Source organism: Scomber scombrus, chromosome 17 (genome assembly GCF_963691925.1).
Source record: "Scomber scombrus chromosome 17, fScoSco1.1, whole genome shotgun sequence".
Taxonomy (NCBI): domain Eukaryota; kingdom Metazoa; phylum Chordata; class Actinopteri; order Scombriformes; family Scombridae; genus Scomber; species Scomber scombrus.
Window position 1 is genome coordinate 1,161,023 of NC_084986.1, and position 5,462 is coordinate 1,166,484.

A 5,462-nucleotide genomic window follows, 5' to 3' on the forward strand; every position below is an offset into this window, starting at 1 on the left:
AGGATTTAAATGAGCAGAAATGTGATCTGATGAAATTAGAGGTTAAGAAACGTATTGAGTTACAGCAGAAACAACTCTGTATGGGAGTCAATGCTGTTAGTAAAAACACAAATATTACACTCCAGATATATTAACACTAAAGTACTCCAACCAGTTACTGATGCTGTAATGTAACTAGTTACTTTTTAATGACAGTAATCTTGTAATGTGATATACTGTTTACTTCTTATTGATTCCTTCATATCTGATAAACTCTGTAACAAGCTGCAGGAGATAAACTAAAACTAAAGATCGAGATGTTGCATTTAGACAAATCAACCACAATTCAAATTAATAAAACTAATAAATAAAAAAATAAACAGATAGTCAAGGCAAAGCAGCTTTATTTATATAGCGCATTTCATACACAATGGCAACTCAATGTGGTTTAAATAAAACAAACATTTAACAGTAAGACTTGGAAACAAAAAACCATAAAAACATGCAATTTGAGAAATAAAAATAAAACCCAATAATAGTAAAAACATGGAAACATTAAAACATACAATTAAAAACAAAAACCCCACTAATAATAACAATAAAGTAGAAACAAAGTCCAAAAATAGAAAGAGAGAGAGAGAAATAAAATATAAACTAGACTAGAATAGAGCATTAAATATAAATGAAAGATAAATGAACAAGTACAAATATTCATCCACAGAAGCACAAACACAGACAGTCTCTTCACATCAACATCCTGCAAACAAACAAACACTGTCATAGTAAATGATCAAGAAGGAAACCCTTGTTTTGTGTTCTCCCACCTCAAACCTCGTCCCATTAGTTACTGCAACGTTCCCCAAAGACGTTCAAGAAAACACATCAGTGAACACTTTTCTGTCAGTCTGACATTTTATATCTTTTCTGAAAGTGACCCAGTGCATCTAAACATTTTGTGCAGAGATGATGTTTTATATGTTTTTCATGTTTAAGGTAACATCGTTGGTGTTTGCAGGCTACTGCTGAGCTCCTTCTTTTGGCGCTTTTCCACTACACAGTTCCAGCACGACTCGCCTCGCCTCGGTTTTTTTTGCGTTTCAACTATGGATAGTACCTGGTACCTGGTACTTTTTTAGTACTAAAATGTGACGTCGACACACTGCTGGCCTCTGATTGGTCAGAAGAGTTGTCGCTGGAAGAGTCATGAGCCGTCCCACACAAGAATCAAACCCGGCATTTTTAAATACCGGCAGCAGCGTTACCATAGTTACAGCTATACAGCGTTACCATAGTTACAGCTATACAAGGCTCAATTTTCTTGCTTTGTGTGAGACAGAAAGCCTCATACAGCAGCAAGTACACCATCGCCTCAATGTCCTCCATTGTTTATGTGTTTGTGTCGCGTAGAAAACAAAGTCCCGGCAGTTTCGCAGAGCCGTGCTATGACGACCCCGCCCACGTTGAGTAGGAACTTTTTTGTAATGGAAAAGGTTCCTGGAGCCGTACCGAGGCGAGTCGTGCTGGAACTGTGTAGTGGAAAAGCGCCATTTGACTCTGTGGTGGGGTCAGTGGTCTCATATGCAGTGGTGTGTTGGGTAGGGTGGGGGGGATGTTCTGACAAGACAAGACAAGAACCGAATCAACAGACTGATTAATGGTGGACTGATGGTGGGAGAGAGGAGACAACACCTCTCACCCTCTGCATCTGACTGTGAAGGACTTAAGTAGCTCATTCAGCGAGAGATTAATACACCCCAAGTGTAAGAAGGAGCTTCCGCAGGTCCTTCAGTCCATCTTCAGTCAGACTGTACAATGCTGCACTATAGTTGCATTTTAGGGTCTTTTTATTTAGTTAATAATTTTATTGTTGTATATATTTGTTTGTTTTTTTGGTTTTTTTCTATATCCCGACTGTGGGATCAATACATTTATCTTTATCTGATCATCATTGAGTGTGATTGTGAATGTTTGTTCTCCTCTTTGCTCTCTGAAAGCTTCATTAAGGATTCATCATTAGTTTATTAATGACTGATGAATGAAAAATAGATTTGTGGATCACTCATGTGGCTTAAAGGACCAGTAGAAGATAAATGAAGAGTTTTTAAAATGGAAATCATGCAAAGATATTCCAGTAGAGACACATAATATAAATATAGAGCTGGAGATGTGAAGAATATCAGTTATTAAAAGAAAGAAAACTAAAAAACAAACAAACTTTAAGGTCTAGAAAGGTTTCGATCATCATATAATGTAATGAGTGTTTTTTCCTCTATAAACAACTAAAGAATAAACTCTGTGCTCTCTGAAAGCTTCATTAAGGATTAACCATTAGTTTATTAATGACTGATGAATGAAACATAGATCTGAGCTTCACTGGTTTGGTTCTGAGACTCATTATGAAGGAAACTTGCATCCTTTCACAGTTAAAGTGAACTAACAGCTGATTCACTTTGTAGCTCTGCAGAGTTTCTTCCTCTGATGTAAATCTGACCTGCAGCTCTTTTCACATTCATGATGTGGTGATAAAAGCAGCTCCTCCTCGGTGTCATTAACATAGACTGACCTGACCTGAGATCAGATATCAGCCAGCTGCTTCACAGGAAACACCGCTGCTAGTTCATGAGGAGGAAATACATCTCATCACTTCTTTTGGTCCAGATTCAAACTAATAAAAACAGGACTGAGAGGTAAAATACAGTTTATTATATTCATGTTACAACTTCTCTGTTTATCACTAACTTTATGTTTCATGGGGAAAAAATGAATTTCCCTTGCAGCACATTTCTGAAATGAGCTCAGAGTTTTTCTTTATTAAAGCGATGGTTCGGCGTAATTTCGACCTAGAGTCATATGCACCATGAGCAGTGGTGTAGTCCAGGGCATACGCGGGCATACGGCGTATACCCACTTATTTTTCAGTCAGCATTGCGTATACCCACTTCTAAATCCCCCCTGATGCACCATTCAGTAGTATCTGGGAGCCAAATTGTCCATTTATTTCCTAGGATGGTGAAGCCATGACCCATGCTACTCTGCCTCTAATTGGCTAGTACTCGCTGTCAATCTAATCAGTAAACTGATGAGCCAATCGGAGGCAGAGAAGGGCGGGCCATGTCGAGGTAAATATTGCTAACCGACAAATGTACTTCTACAAGTTTACTTTAAATGATTAGCCTTTAGGATATGCAATGAACCGGTAAGTTTAGGTAGATTGCTAGTTTGGGTAACTTCTGAAACATTGGACACAGAGAACAGTGCAACACAAATAATGCTTTTACTCTGCTGCTAAAGCTGTAAACATCTTGCGTGATCACTGAAATCCTGTGTGGTCGCGCAAGATTTCCACGATGTTTACAGCTTCAGCAGCAGCAGAGTAAAAGCCATCAGGTAAGTGTTTATTTTAATAAACTCCTGGTGTACTTTCAACCTACCAATGCATCTGGCTCTAACTCCACCAGTTTGCCACCAAATGAAAAAAAGGGCTGAGGCTGTGATTAGATAGACCTCATGGTGCATATGATGTTAGGTCGAAATTACACCGAACTATCGCTTTAAGTCTCAAACTCAGCTAAATGTGCAGGAATAAAACCAGACGTTCAGTGAAAAGACCGAAGAGTGAAGCTTTAATTTGCACAAAGACAAACACATTATTAAAGAGCATGAGTGACTTGGCATAAAGTAACACTGATAGATTTTAGAAAAAATTAGAAGGAAAAAAGCTTCATTTTTGAGAGTTAATGACATAAAAAGCTTCTTTCTAAATGTGTCTTCATGGGTTTTTTTTTACCTGCTGATGAGTTTAGTCGACCTGAAGCTGAACATCTGCCTGGAAACACGAGAAGCTTCAGGAGAAACGCTGCAGGGAGCAAAAATCCATCAGTGTGTGTGCAAATATTCAGATTCATTCATTAGTCTTCAGGAAATGATGGACTGAGATACTGACTGATGAAAGTTAAAGGCTGATGCTGTAAAATCACTCATTTCTATCTGCTTGGTCATTTTAAGTAGTTTGAAATGTTGTGAATGTGCAGCTGCAGAGTGAACTGTGTTGAGCTGATACTCATTACTGCATCAAATCAGATCTGCAGGAAGCTTCAGCATGAGTCCGCTGCCACCACCCAGCGTTATGTTAAGTGTATGCAGAACTTCTGTAGTCACAGTTTGCATCACTGCTGGATGACGAGCAGAGCAGGAAACTAGAAGTCTGTTAAAGTCTCATCTATGCAGCATCAGACCTCACAGTAACATCTGATCACAAGTAGACGGCTCTGTTTGTCAAGTCAAAGTCAAAGTCGGTTTTATTGTCAATTTCTTCACATGTTAAGGCATACAAAGGAATCGAGAAGACGTTTCTCACTATCCCACGGTGGAACAGATAAAGTAGTAGTAGTGGCAGCAAAAAGAAAAGTTCTGTAAGATGTATATTTTTAACAGATACAGTGCAAACAGAACAGTCATTTAATAGCAGTAATTTCAGTCTGTGGGGGAATTGCTGCTGCTGATCACAAGTAAACAGCTCTGTTTGCAAAGGCTGAATGCATTTACAAGATATGTTTACACTTACTGCCATTATCATTAAATAAACTAAAGTAGAGAATCATCTGAAGTATCCAGGAACTGTGAAAGTTTTTATCGAGTGAGATCAGAAAAACAAACAGACACGAGAGGAGGAGATGATGTGTCTGGATTTGCGTGAAATTACCCTTTAAGGTGGAGTTTGTCGCAAAGTGTGATAATCCCAGTGTGTGTGTGTGTGTGTGTGTGTGTGTGTGTGTGTGTGTGTGTGTGTGTGTGTGTGTGTGTGAGAGTGAGTCATTCATGAGCGCAGCAGCAGGGAAGCAGCTGAGTTGTTATCATCAGCTCGCATACGAAAAGACTGAGAGCTGATTGGCTGAAGACGATTGTGTGTGTGTGTGTGTGTGTGTGTGTGTGTGTGTGTGTGTGTGTGTGTGTGTGTGTGTGTGAGCCTGTGGTCAAGCCTTTAATTATGTATCTATGTGAATATCTGAGTGTTTGTGTTTGTTTGGAGAGGACAAAGTCAGTTAATCACATGTTTTCCTGCAGTCCGCTGAAGTTTGGACAGAAAAACACAAACAGCAAACATGTTTTTAAAGTTTATCTTAAGTTAATATAAATTATATAAGATGCATATTAGTTATATAAGAGCACTCATTGAAATACTTGGAAATTCCCAGTTTAGACCCTAGAGAGTTATTGGGGGATATTACATGACTTTTTTGCAAATGAAGCTCAATGAAGTTTCCATATATGGTTCCTCACCGGTCAATAGGGGTTAAAAATGTACCAAAAAGTCTATATATAAAAACTCTACATGGTTCTACAACCTCACAGAGAGGCTTGGGGATTTTGGATGTTTATGGAAGCTACTAAATATAGGTACATGCCTGATGAATGAATGTTACGTCTATTATATATACAGTCTATGATCCAAACCTCTAATTACTCTAGTGGCAACACAACTA